General features: G+C 36.9%; 1 protein-coding gene and 1 long non-coding RNA gene across 2 annotated transcripts in view; one reads left to right on the top strand and one right to left on the bottom strand.

The window, feature by feature from the left end:
* Positions 1–26527, bottom strand: part of MIPOL1 (mirror-image polydactyly 1) — a 150984-nt gene that overhangs the window by 59122 nt on the left and 65335 nt on the right. The gene's annotated exons all lie outside the window — the stretch shown is intronic.
* LOC130574659 (uncharacterized) lies at positions 10285–13659 on the top strand. The gene is made up of 3 exons (XR_008965456.1): positions 10285–10351; positions 11130–11264; positions 12283–13659. It is a non-coding gene; the product is annotated as an uncharacterized LOC130574659 (long non-coding RNA).

Raw genomic sequence — 26527 nt, 5'->3', positions numbered from 1 at the left:
TAAAAAGTATTGTTTCACTGGAACAATAATGCATTGTGAAGACACATTGGCTTAGATGAAAATATTTCTAAGGAATGTCAGAATGTCAGACAGGATTTCTGACAGAAGAGAGAACTCCTCCCCAGCCATGCAATTAGGTTATTTGTTTTGAATGCAGAAACCTAATGCTGAGTCCCAGCTTCTTGCATTAACCCACTCTGGGCAGCCTGGTGGACTCCTCCCACTGAGAATAATTCCMTGCTCTGAAGATGTGTGAATTACCATTGTTTCTGGTGACTACCGTTGACTGTGTTCTCTCTCCACAACTGACAAAAAATTTTTTTAATTAATAGCTAAGTATGTGAAAAGCAAACAGGGATGCATCATGGAAAAGGAGATGAACGCAAGAGTTCAGCCATCAGAATGTTTGAGGGGGCCAAACTTGGATCAGGGAGCTGAAATTGGAGTTTTCACATAAATGATGTGAGAGCATCAACACTTGCTTTTTAACCTGTATATTTTTCAGTTACTTTACAAAGGATGYATTAATATTTTCTCTTACTGGAATTAAAAATTGTAAACCCCTAATCTTCCTTTTAAACCAAAATGGAATTGTCATTTGCAAGAAGTGTTGTGCTTCAAGTCTGTTTTATGTCACCTTCCTCAACTCAGTTTTTATGCTATCCCTAATTTAACATTTTTACAGAGTTTTTCAGAAGACTTGTAAAAGATGTCACTCTCTGACATCCAGACCCTTGTCTTCATCACAACGAATGCCCCAGTGAGAATACATTATTGCACCAGACGAACATTGCTTGCATGATTGTTCATTTCTAAGAGATCCTGTTATGACTGGGATGATAGCAACAGGTTACAACAAATACTACACAGATTGTGCAATCAGAAAAAAAATAAAAATCACCAAATAGCTTTTTATTGTTCTGACAAAGAACATGAAAGAATACAATAGCAATTTTGCCCAGCCTAGGTGTATATCTGGTTAATTTTATTACAATAAGAGCAACTAATAATTGAACCATTATGCCTGAGATGTGATGCTTTTTGCTTGTACTACGTGGTCACACAATACTGGGAAGCTCACTGTACCAGCACTATTTAATGGGCAGTTTACTCTTTTTTTTACAAAAAAGGCAGATTAGCCCAGAGAGGTGAGMCCATCCCTGGAGRTGTCCAAGACCAGGCTGGATGGAGCTCTGAGCAACCTGGTCTAGTCAAAGGTGTCCCAGTTCACAGCAGGGAGATTGGCATTAGGTGATCTTTACGGTCCCTTCCAAGCTATGATTCTATAATTCATTCAATTACCACATTACATAAAAAGGTATCTATATGAAATGCTCATATAAGTTTCAATGAGAATTAAGAATTTGCTCACCTAACCTTAGATACGATGTTGAGACAAAGTTTCTTCATCATCTGCCTTATTGTTATGTAAAATCCTATACTTCTTCCAAGCAGTATACTGATATACTGAGAAATGCAGGAAAAATTAACTATTAAAAGGACAACCCAAGGCATGTGATAAGAATGTGAGATTAATACATGGAGCCATTTCACTGTAAAGAATGATTTAGGGGGTGAGGATGATTCATTTGGAATTCTGCCCTTGTGAACTGCAATTGACTTCCCACGGTCAAGACTTAATTTATGGTTTCCATTCATTTGCACTAACAGCTAAAAACCCCAGAGATACCATCATACCTTCCTACCATGTGCATATGGATAACTATGTCATGACACTGYAAATCTTATTTTAGGTGAGATATAACCATAGCAGACAACAAAAATGCCCCTGAAAACTTCTGAGGATGACAGCTCCAAAATACACACTCAGAGCTGGACTGGGCTTTGCACATAAATAATGCCATGTGCAGAGACGCTGACCTTTTAGTAGGAGGGATTTTATTAAGAACACAAGCTGGGGGGGCTTTAAAGAGCAAATAGATAGGTCTCCATATACAAGTAGGTAGATACTTACTACTAAACCACAGTAGTGCACACTGTGAAATGGACATAAGAAGAAAACAACCAAGAAGACTTTGTTTTAATAGAGAAGGAAAAAGCCATTCACAACAGCTATTTTTGCATAGCAGCTACRGCTTTACAATCTATATGAAAATAACACATGTAAGTTAATTTCTTTACTTCTCAGATTAAAGACTGTTTACAGCTGTGGACCTGTCAAAAGGGAACATTACTTCATGTTCTGTGATTCAGGTTTGGCCTTGGTGACATCACACGCTTTTTTTCTCATCTAAAAACCAGTTTGCAAAAYGCAAATTCAAATAAACAATTGGAAAACATCAGCAGTACAGAGAWACTTGTCTTATCTGAAGGTGAAATAAAGGACATAGTTTTGGCCATGGTGTAACTGTGTAACCTTTCAAGGCTGCATATGTAACTGGACTGGAAAACAGATACATCCCCTTAACGGCATATCAAGTTAGCAAATAWAAGCTTAAAACAAAGGATAAAAAAGGTCTCTGATTTCCTTTAGTARCAGGCAAGTTCCCCTCAACTCTGAGAGATCTGACTTCAAAACATGAAGATGATTGCATGATGCATGAAATTTTACTGGCAATCTTCTTAGGGGAAATCAAGAAGGAAACAACTGTGCAGGCTGGAGCTAGCTGAAGAAACCTTCCAGGTGGCATCTGTGTCCTACTGGCAGGTTACTCTGGGAAAGCTTCAAATGTCAGCACCCATGATAAACCCATGGTCCACAAAAATTACTTTGGCCACTTATGATTTCAAGTCAGTATCTGCCACAAACAGYAAATTGTCAGCRCAGGATCCAAAAGGTAATGTAATGTTGTCTCAGAAGCTTTGTGGTAACAAAGACCCTATTCAATAAAAAAACTTTACCCTCAGCCCCAAAAGTGTCTTATCCAGTTTGGGGCGGAACTGAACTGGCAGAATAACAGAAGAAAGTTCGTATTACAGCCAGACATGTTTTATCTGTGCTGCAGCCAGAAACAGTGTGCTCTCAGGGCTCTCCAGCTGGCGCATTTTTGAAGCTCCACTAACAGACCCCAAACTGACCACGGTACCCAACTCCCGACTGCTAAAGAGAACAGACCAGAAACTCTGCTCCAACTTTGAGATCTACTGGTATGACCTGCCTCGTTAAAAAAAAAGTCAAATGTTCTTTTCCATTTACCCCTAAAATGAAGGGCTGCTAACATCAGACTGTCAAAGGGCAATAGACCCTAATATCCAGTATCCTTCAAAAGCATCATCTGGGAAAGCAGGTTAAAACCATGCCAGGGAGCTCTTTAAAAGAATGCATGGATGGTTGCACGTCACTGTGCAAGTCCATACCCGGATCCTATTCCTCTTAGTAGTCYAAATACAGATAACTGGTCTTGTCAACTAATAAAGGCCTAATAAACTTGATCAAGATTGAAAAATCTGACTTTCACTCCCAGTAGGCTGGTGAAGCACTCTTAACTGTTCAACAGGTGCCACCCACACCTCCATTGMAAGGATGCAGGAGTAATTCTTCCTCAGGCAAATCTTTCTAACCTTTCTTCATCAGTCAATCTCTACTGCAGACTCCTCCTTACAGTAAAGTCCTTGGCTTTGATCAGCCATCGAAGGTGTCTTTTCATTGCTGTTTGAACTTAGCTGCCCTTGTCACCTCTGATTTCGGTGTGACACCATTCCAACAGAAACAGTCCAACTGAGGCACTGCAATATTCCAAAAGGAAGGCGGGCTGCAGGCTTCAGGACCTTGAGCTACTTGTGCAACTGGAGTGACAATGAATTTCTGAGACACTGTGAACAAGCTACCATCACATCTTCTGTGATGCAAGCATCATCAACAGAATTTAAAACAGTTTCAGCCTCTGTCTTTGTAATGCTAGATGTGTGAAAGGGATCATACTTAGTCTGAATAGCTGATTATGAACAGAACAGATCCCTGAATCTTGCTTTCTCCACAATCTTACAGCAATGCTTTCTACATGAGCAGAACTCAGAGTAAGGACTTAAAGTAAGAAAAGCAAATAAAGGTGTTCATGAGAACATACATTTAAGTCTTCATGGGAAACATCTGTCTGAAAGAAATAGTACAGGAGAATATTCAATAGAGGGCACCTTCCTATCACATCAACAGGAGATGGATGCATCCACGGCTTGTTAGGGACACTATACTGTTGGACAATACCTGTTGATTTGGGTGAGTTACCTTCACTCAGGACTCAAAAGTATGTTCTGATACTCAAGATTTCTGCTCCTTTCTGCTARAAATCTATTTACTAAACTTTTTATGAGGTAATATGATTACCTTCTACTGCATATCTATTTAATTAGATTCTTTAGATCTTTGYATTGGGCAAAACCATTCTTTTTAGTTCCTATCTCTGTTTTGCTTCTTAGTTGCCTAAATTTCTCTTGCAACTCACACTCAACTACATTTCAAAAAGGCAGTTGCTGCATATCTGATAATTTTTGTAGTCCTCGGAGGAAGAGAAGTGAATGAGAAAAGTGATATGTTGCCCACAATAATTTTCTTAAAAATGGTTAACTTGTGAAATAAAATAACATAACCCACTGAAAAGAGAAATGTTTTTCTCAGCTATCAAACTTCCAGCAATTTTCCACAGTATAATCTAATACAGAAGGTGTATTTATTTCTTTTTATTTGTGCAAGACTAATGGAATTATTTTGATCAACAAAGATTGTTGTGTACAAAAAAGTCTTCCTGGTAAACCCAGACAGTAAACACTTGTCTATGTTCCTATGTTAGAATTTTAGCCAATGCTTCTGTTTTCATTTGTTCAAGGTATATCTTCTACTTTTTCACTGCTCCTATTAGACATTTCTCAACTTGATCACCTGTTGAACTTGTCTTGCCAGAATATTTTTAATTATGCAATTTGTATTCTGTCAATGGCAAGCACTTGAGCAGAATTTCTTATATACCTTTCAACATACCCAGCAGACAATGAAGAACTCAGTGTACAGAAATATTTGCCAGCTGAAATGTTAGTAAGGCAAGTTTAATCAAGTGATCTTGACTAACTTTTACCAAAGAATCACAATTTTCATCATCGGTTTATCACTTCAAAATACCACTTTAAATGCCATTTCTTAGAAATTTTTATTGACTCAGTCTTTCACACAATCTGTAATACATGCCTGACTTGCATAATACTTCAGCCAATAGCTCCATTAATGCTTGAATACTTTCTTTTCATGGGTAGCACAATGAATGCCAAATTTGTCTCCAGCTTTTAAGGAAATTTGGTTTTGCAGGGAAAATCCTGACCCGTTGAAGCCAACAGAAGTTCACTGTTGACTTCAATGGGATTAACATTTCCCTGTATTTGTATACATGCATTCTCTCTGTTTAGTGACGAGTATTCCAATTACACGTGTGCTGTACCCAAGGATAAGTCTAATTACATGAAACGTCCTTGAATTACTRTTTGTCGACTGATACTATAAATGTAGATCTTTAGACAACCATTGTGCAGAAGCCTCTCCAGTTCTGTAATGATAAAACTGTAGGATATTTCTGCAGTGCAAGGTGCTACTTGGCATTTACTTTTAAACTAACCCACATAWGTGTTTTTCATCAGAGGAAGGAAAAAACACCATCTGTACAACAAATTTTGCAAAGCATCTGAAGAGCAGTAAAAATTTCTCAAATAACTACTACTTTCAGAATGATGACAGATTTTTTGGGGAAGAAGTGCAGAGCTATTAAACTCATCCATTACTTTCTTTTGGAGGCTGCTGGATTGGGAGCCCTATTGCGTAAGCATACTGCAGTCGATTATCGCTGTTGTATGAGACTCCACAAAATGCTTTTGATCCATTTTATCTTGCAACTTAGCAAAGAAATGTTGCAATAAGAAACAGCACCAAAGATCTGAAAAACTTAAGCTCTGGATTACCATATTGTGTTGTCCTGCCATTCAGTGTGTCAGACAAAGGCAGTGGTGTTCAAAGTAGAAAAAGAAAAAAGAAACYGGTCACAGAAAGTGCCGAGAACAGAGTAAATAATATTCCTCCACATCCCTTCTCTTTCATAGATCTGTTGTTAAAAGAGTTGCAGCAATTAGGCTTTTGTTAATTACCAGCTGTTGAAACAGATGTGTTGACTGTCCTTATTAGCCAACAGCTGGGACAGGAGAACAATTGATGCTCTCTAAAATCAACAGCCAGCTGCTTTGCAGTAATTATCTCCTATGGATAATACAGGTGATAAAGGCAGCAAAAAGGTTATGAGTTTCAATAACCAAGRTACTGTTATTGAATATTACTGGAATATACGGTTTATTCTAGAAAATGAGCAGAACAGTAAGTTGCTATGTCTGCTTCCTATCTGCATTGTGTCAAGGTCATGCAAAATGCAAATATTAGGGGAAATATAATCAGGAAAAAAAMCCCTAAACACCACAATTTTTCTATTTTTTAAGCCTCTTACTTATTTTTAATGTCTTGCTGATCTTTATGAAATGCTTTCTCTTTCAGGTGACTATGACTAGATGTCAGTCATCATTCATTCAGTTTGCCCTATTCCTTTCTTAACATTCAATTTTACCATAAATGACTTTGGAATGTGCAGATGGCTATTCCTACCTGTTGGGAAATTTTATTATACAATATGTAATAAAGAAACGATTAAAGGGGGTGGGGGGGGGGGGCATCCCTCTAGAGAGTCAGATTCTAGTCTCAGGCATGTAATCAAATCCTAAGGAAATTCACTTCACTTCTTGGAATTAAGTTTCCCTAGCACTAAAATGGTGGAACTGTGTTTATCTTGATTGATCACTTTATGATTGATGACTTTAACACACTATTTAAATGCAATGTAATGCTTGCATAATACATTACTGTAACAGCAAAAAAACGCGTGTGCTTTTCTTGCATTGATATACGTCAAAGGTTATAAAATGAATAGTTATTTAAGAACAACAGGCATGGGAACCAATAAGCATAAGTCCTAACTTCTAAATGGGTACAATATCTAAATGGAATATACCAACATAGGTAGTCAGATAGTTTACTTTTGCTCCTGCTTTGATTTATATTTTCTCATCCTGATACACTATTAAATGCATTAAAAGAAAAGCAAAGCAGAGATTTTAAACCATTTCTATTAGCTGCTCGGTTCATCTCAAGCCAACAAAAGATATGTCTACAAGAACCTACAACCATGTCTATTCACTAATTAGTCTGTACTTAAAGACACTGCCTTACTGAAAGCAGGGATTAAGGCTGGCTGAATACTCTGCCTTTCATAGACCTCCCTTATGTCTCTGTTGGGTCATCATAAGCAGCTTGTTCTCTGAGCTTTAAGTAAGGAAGCTTGACAATCAGTTCTGGGATCATCAGTGGGCACTGGGGCAATTAACAGGAGCTACCAACATTTTAAGGGACTTGTGAAGAAATTAACCAGCCAGATTTTTCAGTAGCAGGGATGAGTAAAAATATATCATTCTCTCATGGTAGCTATGTTTTAAGAAAGATACACTGCAGTAAACACTATTTTTTATTTTGGGTTAAATCAAAACACTGTACTTCTCTATTTCCACTTCAGATTCAAAAGAAAAGGCCATGTCATTATAGCAAGAAAATCGACATGGATCCTTCTACACATATACTCCCATCTGTCAACAGGAATCCACTACACACTATGAAAGAAACAGAGAACTTGAGTTAGTTTTCTACTTTTGGAAGAATGCTGAAAATAATGAGAAAAGGAAAGAAGGAATGTTTTAAGCAATAGCTTTGCTCTTGCTTTTCATTTTCTCCAKCTTCTTCTCTCCACTTTTGCAGAACTTTTAAGCTGTTGCACTGGGTTTTCCCCTGGAAAGCAAAATTTGGCTCTTTGCCTTTGTTTGTCATCCATGAAGGACTTGGTGTGGGGGTGGAATGGATTGTGGACAGAGGAAAGTTTTGGTCTCACTCTGCTTTGGTCTACCAATGCAGTTTAGACTGCACCAACGAAGAGCTAATTTGAGCAATGACAGAGCTCCTCTGCAAAGTGAGAGATCTGAAGAAAGGTTTCTGTCTGTCCAGTGTGGACATAATTCAAGATAGAACTGGGAAATTCCTCAGAGCTGGTGCTCCATATGGATTTCCATGGCAGAAACTACCACAAAGCAAGCAGGAAGTTGAAGTCTTATGGAAGAAAACAGTGGTGAAAATTGATTCACCTCAGCCAACACATGCTGTGGGAAGTTTTCAAACTGCATGTACTCAGCAAGGGCCTCTGCTGCCTAAATCCTCCAGCTGGGATGGCCAGTTCAGGCCTCTGAGCTGGTCACAATTGGAAGTGTATCTCGGCAGGATTAACCACCAGCCCCTACTGTGAGAGCACAAAAGCACCTGAGGGCGTGTACTGTGTGGCCACTGGCACCCTGACAGGAGCTGAAAGCACCTGGACTTTGGTCCCGAGTCTTGCAACAGTCACAGCCTGGTAACACACAGCTTMGATTCACCACCTAACTACAGCAACACTTCCCAGCCAAAAAACAGACCTAAGATCTGAATTAACACATGAATCGAACACATTCGGTCTGCTGAGCCATTGTGAACCTCCTCWGCACCAGGGCCACAGCAAATCTGTCCCAGTGAACTGAATCCAATATATTTAAATTTTTTGGTATCTACCTTGCTAACAAAACCTATCATATATAACCACGAGACACGGCAAAATGTGTTTCCCTCTGTATTTTGTTTCCAAATAAAACATCTAGAGAGAGCACAGGCCAGTTCTCCGAGAATGTAAAGTTGAAGACTGCTGACCAAATAAAAACTTTTCTGATATCTCATAAAATCTTTGTAAATGTGACAATCAAGCCCTCAAGAAAATTCACCTGGCAACAGCTGCATTGAAACAAAGTTACTGCAGCAACAAGTAACGTCACAGTGTTAATAATTGACATGGAAAGAATGAAAAGGTGAGCAAGGGATAAAGAGGACAAAGGAGAGATTTCAGTATAAACTTCTGCTGGTAAGTAATCAATCAAAATTAAGATTGAAAGAGTGGTATGAATGTTATATTGAAAACTGAAGCGAGTTTGATATCTTGGACTGCCGAATGGGGCTTGTAAAACTCCATTTTCTGCAGCCTGATTTGCAAAATTTGACAAACAAATCCCCTGCTGATTTGAATCTACTTTCATTCAATTCTCCCCAGAAACGAAAGCAAATGCAGGAACAGCGGCTTCTCATGTTTGCTGTATGCAGGAAAAGAATCATGCAATTCCTGGTTCTGCAGGTTAAGGCACGAATTAGCAACACACTGGTAAYGAATGAGTTTCTTCATTTACATAATCTAACAAAAGACCACTCCCCTTGGAKGGAGGAACTACATCCTAGAGACACTGTTTAGAAGAAACTGTTTCTGATGACTAAATTATCAACAGCCTCGGGTGAAATGGACTGCTATCTCAATACGCACCACTACTGCTGCCAGAGGTCAAAGCAGCAAGAAAAACTGTTGAGACTACAAGTTAAAGTCAAATATAAAGAAATTAAGATTTGTTTCCTCAAATCACACTTTTTCTGTATTCCATAATAAAGTCCATAATGACCATATTCGGATTTTTATCTTAAAACCTATGAATTTTATTTATACCGATATTACTTTGCCCTTTGGCCCAGAATCCTGGCACCTGGTAAAATTTAACTGCTCTCTACAAAAAATGTACTCTAAATTAAATTGAAGTGTCAGAGTTAGCAAAATTAATAACTCAGTCAGTAAAACTAAATATTTCAAAAGARTGGACTCACAAAAGTTCAGACCCAAAGATCCTGTCAGTGAAGTTGGTGGCCAGACTCAGTTCATGATCTGTGAAGATACAATGAAGTCCCACCATTTCTCAAAGATGGAAATSCAGCTGTGCGCCACCTCTTGAGGGGAAAAAAATACTAATTCACACCAGCTCTTAGTGACATATCAGTAGCTGCTCAAAGAAGGTGCCATCAATACTAAATGTATTTTTGGGGTTTTGTTTGTTTGTTTTTGCTTGTTTGTTTGTTTTTTTAATCAAATAAAATCTTCCTAGTAAAGAGTTAGTGATACCTTATGAAATGGAAACAATTAAAGATGAACTTTAACTGTCAAAATTATGTCACAGGAGTCTTTGCACTGCACTGGACTTAATTACACAGAGCCCAGAGCTGTTTTCATTGACATCAACACAAGTTGTCAGAGTAGGGGCAAGGGGTTTCTTTCTGGTCTAGTCACTAATAAGTTGTGACTGTTGGCAAGAATTAATAAACTTCTTCTTTCCTACAAAGATTAATTAATTTTTCAGGCTTCGAGAAAATGATACTTCTACAGCCAAAGAAGCATTATTTAATACTTGGGCTGTCTGCTGAGGCCTCACGGTGAGACACAAATTTAAAATACAACATATTATAAAACTTAGCTTTCTTTTTAATTTACTGCACTGTGGTATTCTGAAAAATTCTGAGAACTTTATCCAGCATCTAGGTGGTATATAACTTTCCACAGAAAGTCTTACTTGAACATCAGCCAGACTGCAGTTTGATTGCCAGTTTCTCTGAAAACAAGCTGTTTTATAGAAAATAAAATTTATAAGTCTCTTAGATGAACTGCTAGGCCAGAGTCTGTAATCAACAATGGCTTTTCAGCCCTAGGTAAATACTCCATTGACAGAGTTACTAGCTAACCTCTTTACTTGCCCTACTCTCTTAAAAATTATTTTATATATTTTAATTTATTTTATATATATTCATATGTATATAGTATTTTTAAGAATATTTTGTAGTCCTTCTTGTATTATATTTTGGAGAATTATGATCAGGAATAATTGCCTCCTAGTAGCTATAAGTATCATCATTATTGTAATTAGAGAATTTAGGTTGAAGTATTTGTGCTACAAACACTGAAACTAACTGCTGGCACCTACAGCAGTTCACAACTTCACAACTCAGTAAAAAGCCCACAGTAAGTAAACATTGACTGACAAATTCAAAGTATATTTGATGATACAAGTATCTTGCTATATCATTATTACTGCACTGAGCTAAATCATTATTGCAACAAAATGGAATTGTCCCAAAATTTGTCAAAAGTACAATAGTTTAAACTAACAATTCTTAACCTTTCCTCCAGTATAATTGTAATACACTCATTTTGCAGTTGTTATGCCACAGGAAGAAAATAAGTGACGCTTCTAAGGAAAAAATATTAAATCAAGAATATTGATTAGAAAAGTCTCCTATGTTGACATGCATTTTAGAAATTCAATTTTATGAAGAACATTTTGTTAAGAAGGTAAGTAATGACTTAATGTTTTTACAAACCAGAAATGGAAGGACAACACCAGAGAATCTGTCTCAAGATAAGCCTCATCTCCCAAGCATGAATCCAAAAAAGTAGGGATCATTAGCAACTGATAGAACAAAAGGAAGGACAAGAMGAAACACATCCCTTGATTTCCAGGGAACACATCTTTATTTTGTTTCATTATAAAGAACAAAGTCATGTAACTTCTCACTGTTAATGCCTTACCAAGTTTCCAACAGAAGCCCATTCACAACCGACACCTTAAGCAGTTCTTGGCTCATTCGATGTGGAAGGAGYAATTGTTCACCAACCAGAGTCACCTCTGTATCACTGCTGTATGCAGAGCACACTACCGCTCATCGGTGACAGCAAATTAAGACCTGATCCAAATTCAGTAGCTTATTCAAATGCCATGCTAACACACCTGGGGACTGATTTAAGGTTTATTTTGAAGTGCTATAAATAGAGGAGGCACACAGTATTATGTACAGCTAGATCTTAGGCCACACGCACCCAAACACATCTTTGAGTGTACATTTCACCAGAGATCTGTGTAGATAATTATACACACAAATACTGCACATGGAGAAATTATGCCATTTATCTCCCCTTCCTGCCACCACCTGAAGTAAACCAGGCACTTCCAAAGATCATTTCACCTTCCATCTGCATTTATCTTTAGAACAGACAAAMTGCCTCATGGTGATATATCCCCCTCTTTATATTGTCTGCAAACGGACCCCTGACATGTGGCAGCTAAAGCTGGGTGAGCAAACCCCTTGGCAGAACATCGATAAGGCCATGAAGTCACGTACAGAGAAATTAGGAAATGCCAGAGGTAGGGTTACCAGGACATACACATCACGATGCTACTTTTAACTGCATGGCCATTTTTTTGCAGACATCTTTTCAATTGTAGCAYGGAGTGGACCTATACCTTGGCGTGAATCACCACTGCCCAGTGAAGGAGCCTGTAACCTGTTTATTCCTGTTTCTTTTGTTGCAGACAATGGGATGGGACTGCAGTAAGGGAGCAAATACGCTTCATGTTTAATGTGGCTGAATGCTGCTCAGCAATTGTGGAATGAATCTGTCCTTTGGTCACAACACCGTAGCATGAATTTACTGAAAGTTTTCAGAGAGATTCATAGCATGTTACCCATTTTATGCCCGTGCAAGATAGATCCCTTGTGTCTAATCTGCCAAAGTACCCTGCACTCACAGCTGCAACTGGAGTCAGTGTGGCAGACAGAACATAAATGCTATATATTGCCTTCATAGCAACCTCAGATGAAATTTCTGAACGCTTCAACTGCACTGAAAACAATAAAGAAGACAATTAAAATGTAAGYGGCTATCCATAGTTATCACAAGTGAGAAAGTTTACTTCCAGCATTTTCAGTCTGTCATCCATGATTGAAAAAACAGGCAGATTTCAATCCGTGAAACAGCACATCAGTGAAAGAAGGGACTGTATGAACAGGACAGCCTACACCACACAAGTAGGAGGCTAATCTTCTCAGTTGGAAACTAGCTGGAGCAGCCAGGATATTAAATCAGCAACACAAGGGGAGATTATTTGGAAGGCAAATGAGGGACATGCTCAAATTCAGCACCKAACGAGCAAGTTGAACCAATGTGGCAAAGGATATAATGAAAAGAATCTCTTCACTATTTTATGCTTTGATCCTAGGAATCTGGGTAAGCAGCAAGAGGAAACTCTCATTGATGGGAATAAATTTTATATAACCAATATTACTAAAATCTGGTGGACAACTGGCATGTTAAAGTCTCTGATTAACAGGAAGGATAAGCGAGGCAGAATGGAAACAGGATGCCTTAACACCCCCCTCCCCCACCAGGCCATTATTCCTTTTAGAATGATCAGTAACACAGGACCACAGCTCTTGAACACGTAGAGGTCAATATGCTAACTAAAATAACTTAAGAAAGACTTGCTGGTCAGCTAACTAGGGCACGGATCAAGCTTTTTTTTCCAGCACATTTTTATAATCTTTGGAAAGGAAAAGAATGATGCTACACTGCCAGTTTAGGATACATATTCTGTGAGTTCTTTGTGAACAATTATAAACTAATTTTATACACTTCCAAAAACCATATATTATTTATGAGCATGAGGTAAACAATCTCATTATAAAACTAGAAATGTCAATCACTGTAATGAATATGATATCTACTTGGAGATAAGTGATAATAAACTGATTGAATTCCACATGGGAAAAAGCAGCCAGAATCTTTACATGCACAGAAATACTTAAACATGTATTTGAAGTACTTGAGAGAAAAAAGAATAGGAGAATGTCACAGAAAAATGGGGAGTCCTTTAAGGGTTGCTATAAAAAAAATTACCTCACAACCAAGCAAACAGCTTATTTTTTCATGTAGAAAGTAAATAAAATAAACTTATGATAAAAAAAAAAAACCAACAACAAAAAAAGAACCACAGCCAGGAGTGTTCAGTATATATGTGGTCTGTCCTTGGAAAAATCGGAATGGTATAGTCACAGTTTATGTAGGACGAATAAGCACGTCCAGTTAATTATAATTTGAGGATTAATAGACGAATAAGTTTTAAATTTACAGATTCAGATGATTTTCACTTTAGTTGTTAAAATACCATGACATTCCCAGATTGGAAGAGTGCTAATAATGGGTCAGTAGCAAAAAAAAAAAAAAAAAAAAAAACAAAAAAACCCCCCCCCAACAACAACAACAACAGCAACAACAAAAAAACTCCAAAAAACCAACCAAAAACTAGTGGGGTTAAAGCTAGGCCATGTAAGTGAAAACAGATTTGAATGAAAGACTATAATTACTCCCAGTCAACATGTTCTTGGTAAAATGGGTCTTGCCACACAAATCTGATTTCCTTCTTGGGTGAGATTAGAAGTGGATATGGTATAGCAACATTTTAGGCTTTCACTTGTCAGACATAAAAAATTGGTAAAAAGTCACTACACACCATCAAGAAAAAATTTCTTAAATGTGTCCTGAATGTACCGGAAGTTAAGAACCCACAAACCCCTCCTGTTCCAAGRGGCTTTTGTCACTGAGCACTACCACAACACTAGCAAGGTTGCACAGGTATCAGTACTAGCATTCTCTTATTCAGCATATCCTTTAGTAATTTGGTACCAGGTGSACACAGCCAGAAATGTTCATGAACATTTACAAAGTAAATAAATAATGATGATGAAACAATGTTTTGGGCCACTTGGTTGGGTATTCAAATCAAGAGTATTTTAATAAAMCCAAATGCAAAACTCTCAGTCTGAGAACAGTGAACAAAGGCTACACTTAAAGTAAGAGCAACGATATTGTGAAGACACTGACTCTGATAAAGATATAAGACTTCAATAAAAGATGACATTATAACGCTGTGGAAAAACTGGGGAAATGCAAGTTTTTTTGGTGTATACACAATAAAATAGTATCGTCAAGAAGCAATTAAGGTGACTTGACTTTATGTATGAGACTGAGAAACAAAGATATAAAAATGCCTCTGTGTTGCATTTGAAAACAAAAGGATGTTCAAAATCTAGAGATGTGGAAAAGAGCTGAACCAGTAATGCAAGCACTAAAGAAAAAARCATGCAGTGAAAGAACTTTGTCCAGATTATAAAAACCCCTGAGGACATGTGCTAATTTGGAACAAGTATCAGGAATAAAACAACTTTATGTTGCTACTAATTCTCATTACCCCTTGAYAAATGCACAGAAAATACAGTCTGTGAAGGAATTTTTAATCTGATTGAGTAAGGGCAACTTGAATCACTGGAAGAAATTATCAAAGGAAAAGGTGGTCTCTCTCTCCATGTATTGGAATTTTTACACCAGGCCTAGATACCTTTCTGGAAAGAAAGTTTTAAAATGCCATAAATTTCTAGGCTCAAGAAATTTTCACTAGCTGAGGGACAGCTGGTGAAATCAATGACCTGTGATATTCAGAAGGCCAACTAAATTACATAAAAATACCTTTTGGGCTTGGCCTTAAGTGTTAGGAATTTATGAATGATAAATATTGTAAAATGTAAATCTTGTACATCTTAAATTGGGATATAAAATTTGTGGGTACTTTTGAACCTTTTTTTCATGCCTTGTTTTCCTAACGAAATATGAAGAAAACCCTACTGCAAGAATATATTAAATCATTGTTGATTACATCTTTGGTTCCTATAACATTGAATAGTAGAGAAAATCCCCATGATGGTTGTCAAAATTCTGTTTTCAGGGAAAGGTTTGAACAGTATCCAGTAAACAAGGGATTGGCACACATAATGAACAAAGAAGATAAAAAAATATATTGATTGGCTGTTCTCTGGATACTGTGTGTGGAGCAGGAATGCTGTGAAATAAAGCACACATGATCCTGTAATGAAAAATGTTAACAYACTGTTTCAGGGGAAAGGGGAGTAAATGAAGATGCTCGCTCCAGAAATGCCAGAACTGAGGTTAACTCTTGATTAACCRGCTACCTCAGCACAGCATTCCTCATGCATAGCAAATAACTCTGTACAATTGYGCAAATATACAATACTCATAATTATTGTCTAAATAACCTGCCTTCCTGAGAGGAAGGAAAATGTTCTGATGAATAACTTTGCTGAAAGCAAGGCCATTTGCTTGCCCTATCATGCACTCCTTAAATCCCCTGCAATTTGTCAACTTTGAATGCAATACTTCTCCAGAGGTTACCAATGAGCTTTTCACATTTTGCTCATGTCATCCATTTACCATTTGATTAGTGGAGACCTGAAGTAATCTTTCTGCTTCACAGAACAACTAAAGGCAACATACAGGGAAATTGCAGTATCTGGGTACAGTTCTTTGCAAGGGACAAAGGTCTTTGGGGATGGTAAGGCTCTTGAAGGCTTAGTGAAGTGGCTGAGACAGATGAGGAAGAAACATTCAGGCTGAGAAAAGGAAGGATAGGCTAGGAAAACAATAAAGGATAATTGAAAATAATTTTGAGAATGGGAAATAAAAGAAACCTAAATGATGTTGAAGGTATAAAAGGTGAGATGATGTTGATGGTATAAAAGGTGAGAAAAGGGAAATTATAATCTGTATGGAAGCATGGAAGAGAAGAATGCAGCTCACTGTACTTTTGAGAGGTAGGCCAAAAGATGGAAAGCACAGAACATAATGCAAGAATAAAGATAAATATTTTTTCACATCCCATTTTCTTTTGCATGACAGAATTTCTGTGTTTTATTTTTATATTTTGCTTTTATGAACTCTTCTGTTTTGAAGTACTTAATTAAACAATGTGTATCTTAAACAATGTGTATCCCCCTATTAAATGGGATATTTTTCTAAAGACAAATTAGTGAAATTATTCTAAGAGTTGAAAATCAGACTCACTTCTCTGACTTTGTTAACATCCCTTAAAATATTTTTTCCCAASTGTGAAATGCCACTGAATGAATGTTTGACCACAAAAGTGAATGAGTTTGAAACTATTGGAGGTGGTTTTGGAGCCAGTGTCTTTCCAACATCCCCTTAATTCAAGTCCCACCTCTTTTAATCTTCACTACTCTCCCCAAAATTGCCAGGGATAAGTTAGTGTTCACAACATTAGAAACTAATGAAAGGTGTAGACTTTAATATGATAAGTTAAAACTCCTTCAAGGCTTAATGTCATCACTTTAAATGTAGCATAAAAAGAGTAATGGARAGAAATGATTGAAGCCCTTCACCATGGCTGTACTGGCCTTGATAGATTTTAAATTTGCAGTTCTGGTACTGGATGCAGTATTTTCCTATACAAAACAAGAAAACCAAACCCAACCAATCAACCAACCAAACAAAAAGTAATAYTCACATTAAAATGTTTGTAATTCCATAGGCAAAAGAATCTCTTTAAAAACAGTGTAAAAACCAAGTTATTCTGTAGCAGCCTCTCTCTCTCACTCCCAAGCTCATATTCCTTCCAATGTCCACACAAAATGAGTGGATTCCACCTATATCCTTTACAGCTTTCTTGTACACTATCTCCAGCTCACTCTACATAACTTTTTCGGTCCATCATTTGGACAGTAGTGATACCCTGTTACACAGCTGCCTTCTACCAAACAGTAATGCCCACTGACAAAGTTATCCTGAACTTCCAACCAGCAATTGARTAGAAGAGAGAAACCCTGTTATGGATCAGTCATTATTCTTCTGTCAAATTTGGCTGAAGGTAGCTAAAAATCAGCAGGTTAAAAAAAAAAGACTGCATAATCATATAGCCCTTATTTTCTTAGGGAAATGCAGCTAAAAAACCTGCTTCCTAGATATTTCAAACAAAATCCTTTCTCTTTTTTTTTTTTTTTTTYTTATTAAAAGTACATTAAAATTAAAGCATGTCTCATGCAGTGTTCTCTTGAGGAATCATTTCTATCCAGAAGAGACTGTGATCTAAAGACCAGAGAAGACTTCTAGTCACATGGGCACACAGAAAAAGAACAAAACAATGAAAGGTCATCAAGGAGATGAAGATGAACCTCATATTTAAAAACTAGGACATTTTTAAACAGTTGTTTCTCATGGACTACACATATAATTGCAGCAAACACAGGCCTAATGAGCATACATGAACATCTCCACCTCTTCTCATTCATGTTGAGAGTCTCTGATTGAAAAATGAAAAAGGCAGATGAATTTTTGCATTTTTACAGYGAGTGGAAGACCCCCAGTTTCTATAAATTAAGTACACATATCAGTAAAGACTTTGCAGGTGGCAACTTCCTGCAGAGTATCAGAGTAGCTGATGTATCAGGTGGTTAAGAATGCAACTTTCCRAAATCAAACACTGAACAGAGAAACCAAATTCACTGTATTATTACAACTAAGAACTGGTTTGCAAATCTCACATACTGATATATTTTAAAAACAAACACTTTGGCTTCCCTCCTACCTTGACTAAGACCACATGAGATAGCACCATGTGGTAGAAACAGACATTCCCCCTCTGAGGATGTGATGTCCCCTGGAAACACGGTAAAATGTGGTGCTGAGGCGATGAAAATGTATCCTACCTCCAAGGTGTTTCCTTACCCCTGGGTCAGAAAGGTGTAAAGTGACTAAAAGCAAGATGTTACAAGCACACTTGCCAGCACACAAGCCTTGACAAAATGGAAGTGGGTAATCCATGATATTTCAGTGGTAGCAAGATATACAAGAYCTGTGGTATCAAATGCACTCTTGAGGAGGATGAAAAAACCCAAAGCTGAAGAGACTGTAAGTTCTGCATTTGTCCCTTTTTGGCTGTATTTCTTAAAGAGAAAAGATTTCTTTAAATATTGATGCTATTACAGCACAGGAACAGGAAAATTGCGAAGTCTGGCAAAATTTAGAAGGAATCCCAAAACCATGTTTGCAGCCTCTGTACAAATGGCCACACAAGTCCTTTTCCAGTAGCTACATGAAAGCATTCCCAGGTGAGATGCTCGGTATCATGTGTTTGATTTAGCACACCCGAACACTGCTGAACAGAAACAGGTTATCCATGGCTGGTCTGAGCAACCACTGCACCCATTTGTGCARAACAACTGGTCTACAGCTCACATAATTATGACTTTTCTTAGTTGCCTGATTTTGTAATGAATGTGCTATTTCACTGGTATTGTAACACTAAAACTAGATGGTCACAAGGATTTACTGAATAAATATATTCCATAGGGGTAATTCAATTTTTTAGGAACATTCAAATTTTAACTGCCAGAAAACRGCTGTCTTTAATTCTGCTTTTATTTAACCATCAGCCTTCAGAAGGAGCACAGAGTAATTTTAAGAGATGTAACAAGTGAACAGACCATCAGATTTATAAAGGTTCTGAATAAGCTCAAGACAGGTACTCAGTGGGATTTCAAAACCTGTAAGTGGGTTAGATACCTAAAAAWCATTGAAAACCTTGAGAGGTAGGTATCCAAACCACTTAGATATATTTTGAACATTACCTTCATATTTACCTCCTTATTATCAATATTGCAGTGTCGACTTCAGAAAAACAGTTGTATGCAGAAACCTTTTTCTTCTGCTTTCACACATTATCCAGCCTGATTTTAAAACACAGCTACACACATCTACACCTGGTAATTTAATAAATGCAACAACTTCCTCATCTTTTAGCAATATCATGTAATTACTTGGGGGCACTCTGGATTAAATTCTGTGAACTCTTTATATCTCCTGTGTCCCCCATTTCTTAGCCAAGGCTTATGTCCTTTACAGACATGAAAGAATCCTACTYCTTTGCAGGTTTCAATGATACAACTGCGCGAATACTTGGGTGAGGATTTACCTCACAAGCTCTTTGTGTTCAGAACATATTCAGGTGAATAWCCTCCAGATGTGCTGTAGAATCACTGAAAAAAGGGAATGTTACCCCCCCTACTTTCTGAACACYTCTCCTTGCAGTCAGTTGAGAGTGTGCTGTGTTTTGCAAGAGGCAGCTTCGTCAGAGCAGGCATCATCCTGCTGTTCCTGTCCCTTGGGAAAGCCATGAAAAGGTGGCTGCTCTGCTGTATATTGCCAAGAAAGAACATTCTGGTATGATTTCTCAGATTATTAGAGGTGCCTGATCTGAAGGGGATTTGGCACATTCCCAGTTTCCTTTCTGGAGTCATTGTGTTAGACCAACCAAAATTAAATCAACTKTGCTCTGGTTAGGCTATGCATCCTGGTTAAGGAGCTTCATAGTGTTGATCCCCATACACTGACTTTGAATCTGTCTGTTAAACTCATGATCCTAAAAAGAAGTCCATCTAAGGGAGAAATCACCTGTGCTCCTGTATCAGCACTGTATTCTCTTTTGATTTTCTTTTGCCTTTTTTCCCCACTTTCAGGAAGCAAAACCTGATCTATACTGAGTGATCGCCAAAGAAAAACAAACATTATTAYGAAGCAGATGTATTTTTATAAACAAGAATGTAACAGATATCATCTAAAGCAGAAGGTAGGAAAAATATTGCATAAATTAAAGAAATACTAGAAAAAAAATCAAAGAGAGTTTCTTAAAAAGCCAAGCAAGTTTGTAAAACATGAACAGATTTTAAAGGTAATAATTAATAAATTTGCAGCAGTAGTACAGAATATGTTTCTGATCAGATTAACATCTTAAACACTGATCCACAAATGATTTTCAAATTTCTAAGCCAGCTCTGAAATAATGTGATATCTCAGTTTGTCTTTATGTCATAAATGAACATTGCAGAAGGTTAATACACATCAAACACAAGGACTTTATGAAGCAAAACTCTACTCAGAAAATAATTGTAAGACAAGCTTCTTTTTTTTCCAGGGAGGGTGGCAAAGGGAGGGCTGTGCTTGTTTTTTGTTTCATTTTGTTTTTTGGGTTTTTTGATTGTTTGCTTTTAAATTGGAGTATTGATACACTTATTTCCAAATATTGGAACGAAATGTAACTTTGCAACAAAAGTACTGATTTTTATTATTATTATTATTTACCACTAAAATCCTCCACAAACCAACATTAAGCTGATTTTATACTTGCTAGAAAATAAAGCAGCGCAGATAACTATTCAGCTTAATAGGTTAGGAGAAAAATACAGGCACTATCCGATAGACTATAAAAATCTGGAAAAGTTCAAAATGTTTTCAGCTAGGCACAAAAATGCTGTTAATGATTAGCTGCATAACAAGAGATTTATCTCTGTCTTTTTTTCCTTTCTTTTGTGTGTGTGTGTTGCAAAGGCAACACAGACACACTGCAGGTCTGTCTGTGCCATTCTTAGGCCACTTTCAGGCCGATTGAGAAAAGCTGGAAAGTAAACACAGGTGTTTTAAAACTGGAGCGCTGTCATGGACAACCACAAACACCCTTAACTCTGATGTGGCAACGCCTCTTTCCCGCCCTCTCTTTTTTAAAGCATTACCCAAAAAGAACATGTCAAATGTTTCACCTTTCACCACCTCAAAATAACTTSGAGCTTATAGCATTGTTTGGCAAGTCTCAAGCAAAGAGATCATTTTTTCATTCCTTTTCAGATGTAGCCAACTCCAATTCGGTCACATAAAATAAAGAGCCATTCTATTTCAAATTATTTTATTTTCAGTGTCCACTGATTTACCTGCAAGCACTATGTTTAATGTTGAACATTTCCTTCCTCAAATGTAATTCAGGTTCCTTGTTTTCATGATTCAGGTGAAACTCAAAAGACAGCYAGGGGATTTTGCAATAACGAAATGAGATTTAATCCAGTGGATAAGAGGATATATAAAAAAACCTAACAACAACAAAAGAGTGCCATAAATCCCCCAAACCAAAAGAATAAACCTTGGGTTTTTTGATTATTGTGCAAGAACATATACAAAACTGAAAAAAATACTTGCTTGTAAATTAGCTGTTCCAGAAAAGAGTACATCCTTTTATCTGCCTAAAGAAAAACTATGGAAAGCAAAAGCAGAATAAATCCTCAGAAATTACGTAGCCCCTACTGACTTATGCAGTTGGTGAGTGTGGGGAGAAAAAGGTAATATATTAATAAAAATGAAAACAGATAGTGACAGTTAAATTTTAGTTCTGRAAATCTGTTAAACTACACAGAGATGGTTACACTTGGACTGAAACTAACAACCCCAGCAACACTCCTCACCCCAAAATGGGTTCATAATYCAAATACCAAAATTTAGATCCAGAAAAAAAATCCTGAAATCTTAAACTCGAAGAAGCGCAACCGTTACATCTACACCAACAGCGAATGCATTGCAAACATACAACATTGCTGAAAAGGTAACAAATGCCAAAATCAGGTCTTACTTATTGTAAAGGATGATTTTTCTTGACAGCCTCAGCCTTCAGATTCCAGAACAATTTTCTTTTTGACGTAGACGCTTACACACCCCGGTTTCAAAAACCAGACACCAGACTTACTGTGTGTCCTGTGCTCCAACTTAAACAAACACCAACGACTTCATAAGACAGACAGCGCTCACGCATACATTTATTTATGTTAGGACACAAGTGAGATTTTACTTTTTTCCAGATTTTGTCCACTGTGGTAAAGAGATGGGGTTATTTATTAAAGGATCTGTCTGAAGAGCTCGCCTCATTCCCTGTTAACTTCACTGAGCATTCAAAATAGTTCAACATTTTATTAAACAGGCCCCAAGAGGTGATTTGCAAAATTGAATTTTGTACTAAAAAATTGGTCATCTTTATTTCCTTTAAGCCATTTAATCTAATTTTTGACAAAAATTATGACCTACTTTGTGTACTTTTTTATTAAAAATCTAACCAATAATACATTTAAAGCATGGCCAAGAAAACACAACGATAGCAAATGTAAAGCATGAAACTTCTGCCAGCTGTCGGAATCACTCAGAGTGCCGTGCATTACCTAGCAAATACTTAAAAGAAATCACACACACAAACACACTTATTAAACTACACTATTTCAACTCATTTGTTGCTATTTCTGGCCTCTGCATTAAGCACACATGATGTGAAAATAATTCACCATTGAGACTATTACACACGATAGACAAATTAAACCAAAAAATATTGTGTATAAATTACCTTGTTCATTTGCTTTCTCTAGAAATACCTTCCTGCTAAAACAGGAGGGATTTATGCTTGGCAAAGCAACAGAATTTAATCTGATCCATTAAAAAAAAAAAGTGCAGTAATACAACAATGGAGAAAACTATAGAACATTCTGATAGCAACAATTCAGAGACAGCTAAAAAGGGAGAAAAAAGCTTGTTGAAATAACCGTTTTTAAGAGGAAAAATTTCACTCCATACAACAATGCAGCAATAATGGTATTATTTACCTGCAGATCTGTGAAGTCTCAGAAGCATGTTTTAAACTAACAAAATTAGTTGGGGCGACTTTATCAAACCACTAACTACCTCTTAATAGCAATGACAGACTTATCCCTCAGCACTACAGTGACCTCCTGGCCAAAAGCTAATTTCTCATTCCTCCAGCCTTTTGTATTCGAAGTTATTACTCAGTCACAAAACAAGCTGATTTTTGAAGCAAGAAACTTGCATTCACATTTTGAAACATGATAGTGTTTTCATCTGTTTGTGCTTTAAAAGAAGTTGTGTACACTTAGCTTTGAGCAGTTATTTGATGCAGCTCTGAAGAGCAACTTCTTTTTTTTTGTGTGTGTCTTAAGGAACCAGAAGGAGATGTACTCTAAAACTACCAAAAATACTAATAAGCTTTAACTGTGACAAGTGAATTTTACTTAATGAAACCAGCTGGGAAGCTGATTTTGTCCTTTAAGAAATGGAGGAAGAAGCCTCGCAAGAAACAGATGCAAAACTGATTCCTGATCATCTGATTTTACTCAGAAGAATAATAGGTACTTACAGAAGTAGCTCCCTGTATGAGGCTTACTGGATTAGGCCCCAATTTATGAAAATGTTATTTCTGGACTCAGATCTGCTATTCTGTGTTTCAGGCTGCAATGAAATTTTCAGAGTCCTAAAGAGAAGGGTCAGAAAGGAAACAGTGCAAGAGTGTGAGATACGCTTGTTGCTGCAACACCAACTCTGCTCTCTCTCTAATTACCAAAGAAAAGAAATATGATGTCTGATGTCACTTTCTTCAAACATAAACACATCTCAGCAAGACTGTGAGTCTTTTTCTCCTAAAAAATAACTGCAAAAACAAAAATATGAGAAGCAGACATTCCTTTGTGAGGACAAAGTTAATAAAACATTTTATTTGGGAAGTAGACATGATACAATTGGAGTTTGAAGGTGAACTCAGCTCAGCTCTAATATTTTAAATTTGACAACACTTGTCAAAAGATGTTAAAATTGTTTTGTGGTCCAACAAGTCACTCAGCAAGAATAATTTTTAAGCAGCTTTTCTTTTTGTTTCAGTTAAAATTAAAATCCATGCTGTGTAATCCTTGGAGTCAATCTGTAATTAAGGGGATTTGAAGAGAGACCACGCACTGCATTAATGATAAAATTTAATATCTGTTTTAATACTCTAACATTAGAAAAAAACCCAAAGCAACATACAAAAAAGCAATCATCTCCCTATTTTGTGTGAATGCAGCATATATACACCATTACTACGTCTAGCAGTAATGCTGTATTTGATGTCAGCTTTTTGTTTATAGACCAAATGTTTCAGGATTTAGCCTCGACAGAGCTTAAAACGTCATCTGCTTGAAAGCTGGCACCCAGATTTAACAGGCTAGATAAACAGATTTCATTTTATCTAGTTTGGAAAATGAGTGTTTTTGTTGTTATTGTTACATAGCAATTCCAAAGGGAAGGAGCTATCAACAGCATTTCCCAGGTTTCAGTCACTTTCTTCCCAATCACCACCCACTCTGTTTTCCAACAATTGATGCTCAGCTGTAAGAAATAGGAATAGATAACCACCTAAAACCAGTCAGTTTTATGTTATGTTCTCAAATGGCTAAAATTACCCAATATTATGCTTGGTGTATTAAGTCTCTCCTCCAGACTATATGCAAGGAAGAAGTCTGAAATCCAAGAAGTTTGAAATCCTTAGGTCCTCGAAATGCAGCTAGTTGACACCAAGCAGTGTGTTCAAACAATTTGCTCAGAATAAGCACCACTGAAAAGTGCAGCAGAGCTCCATTTTTTAACTAGAAACCTGGGCTAAATAGTTTCATCTTTTCAGAAGATGGGGTGAAAGATTACAGGTCCAAAGAACTCACTAAGAAGCATAGTTAAGGTAGAGATGAACTTAATGAGATTTTGTGGAGAAAGGTTTTGAAGGGATCTGTTTATCTATAATCCTGAGAAAGGATAATAGATTCTTTTAATGTTTACATCATGGATTTTTCCCTGTTAAAATGTCTCCTTAACTGAGCTCTTGTGAAAGAACTAGCAAAGCATCACGCTATTCTTACCACATCTTGTTGTATCACCTAAAACAGACAGTTGATGAAAACTGATTTTTCAAATTTCCTCTGATCTCTATTTCTTGATAGTCTAAATGTGTGCATAACAGCCTAAGGCTTCAGAGATTTGGGACATAGTCCCATTAAATACATGTGGAACTCACAAGCTTGAAGGTCAAAGCAAGAAAGGCCTCAGTTTTTCTCAAAATTTAGATGCTTTAACAATGGGCACTGTGACGTGTGCATGTGCATGGAATCTGGCCTAATACACACAATCAACATCAGTGTTTGGAAACCTGGTTCAAATGATGCTTCAAATGATAAAAAAAAAAAAAAATTGAAATGGTATTGATTTTTTAAAAAACAAAACCTCTCAATTTTCAAAATGCGCTTGTCATAGCATGACCACCAGTTTAATAACCCCTCCAGCATAGCAGGTATTTCTTTGATAAACAAACTAGCATTGAAATAATCATCTTGWCTGTGGTCCATGAGAAAATGAGGAATTTTTGAAACAGTATTGAATCTAAAGATGTCTAGTAAAACTGTGAAAGATTACATCTGTTCTTCAGCGGAGAATCAGTTCTGGAGATGGAAAATCCAGCATCAATCAACACAGTTCAGAAAATGAAGCCCCTGAAGGTTTCTTTACTTATTGAATCTAACAAAAAATGACATTTTGGTCTTTGTGTTTATTTTTAAACTGCAAATTTAGCTGCTCAGCAGCTTAATACAATCACCAATACACATTAATACCATGCTCAAGCAATGTGATGTACACTTACTTACTATTACACAATTGCATTTGTTACTTCAGCTTCCTCCCTGAACTTTAAAGACAACTCTTTTCTCATTTTACACTCTATTCCTTTCTCTTATCATAAGAACAGGTTGATTTTAGAAATAACAATAGAGATGACTGAATTTCGGAGGCATAAAAAATTGAAGCTTTAATTGCAAACACATTTTACAGGAGAAATCAGACCTTCTTTGAGCTTTTTTGGTGAATGATTCCCTTTTTCTGCAAGGGTAATGAGCAATTTTGATTCAGCTACATGACAGAACTAGTCATGCAGTGTTTCTAAATATTAAGATAAACCTAATATATGTTGAGTTGAAATCCTAATACACTGATACACTTCTGCTGATATGAACCTTACTTTATACATTTCAAGACTTCAAATAATAAAAAAATTGTCAAATCATATGTCCAGTTCTATCTGTGCTTGTGTTAATCCTGAAAAGGTAGCTCACCAGGGTGCCTGCACAGGGTTTTTTATGGTAAGGTCTGGAAATTCAGAATTATCAAATAATCACATTTACTACTTAACCCCTAATGTACAGCTCAGTACTCTAAAGCTGAGTCCTAGAGAAAAGCCAAAG

Source organism: Malurus melanocephalus, unplaced genomic scaffold, assembly GCF_030028575.1.
Source record: "Malurus melanocephalus ecotype Western Australia unplaced genomic scaffold, MMel_1.1 scaffold_0, whole genome shotgun sequence".
NCBI lineage: Eukaryota > Metazoa > Chordata > Aves > Passeriformes > Maluridae > Malurus > Malurus melanocephalus.
This window is presented reverse-complemented; position numbering and strand designations above follow the sequence as displayed.